This window comes from Mastomys coucha, unplaced genomic scaffold (genome assembly GCF_008632895.1).
Source record: "Mastomys coucha isolate ucsf_1 unplaced genomic scaffold, UCSF_Mcou_1 pScaffold15, whole genome shotgun sequence".
Classification (NCBI taxonomy): domain Eukaryota; kingdom Metazoa; phylum Chordata; class Mammalia; order Rodentia; family Muridae; genus Mastomys; species Mastomys coucha.
In genome coordinates, this window is record NW_022196897.1 from 164561784 (window position 1) to 164562190 (window position 407).

Below are 407 nucleotides of genomic sequence, written 5' to 3' on the forward strand. Positions count from 1 at the left end.
TTTTTTTTAGCAAAGGAACTGATCGCACAGGCCAATTTTAGATCGTGCCGAGTATCTGGGGTCACCTCATGGTTTATGCACCCGTTTAGCTATAACCTTCTGTTCTGCTCCCTGCCCTGTCCCAGGCTATCTTCTCTTGTGTGTGTGTGTGTGTGTCTTGTGGCCTGCCACATAGTGATGCTTAGCATCTCATTAATTTTCTTGAAGACAGGTTTTTCACTGTGTAGCTCAGGATGGCTCCAATCTCATGAATTCTATTCTGGACAGCCTCTGGAATGTGGGGAGTACAGGTGGGAGCCACCATATGACACTCATCAGTTGACTGATGGCTGAGTCGGACCACCATGAAGCGTGGTCTCCTGCTCAGTCTTGAGGGGCTTCTGGTCCATTTCGTCCAGCGAGTTTAT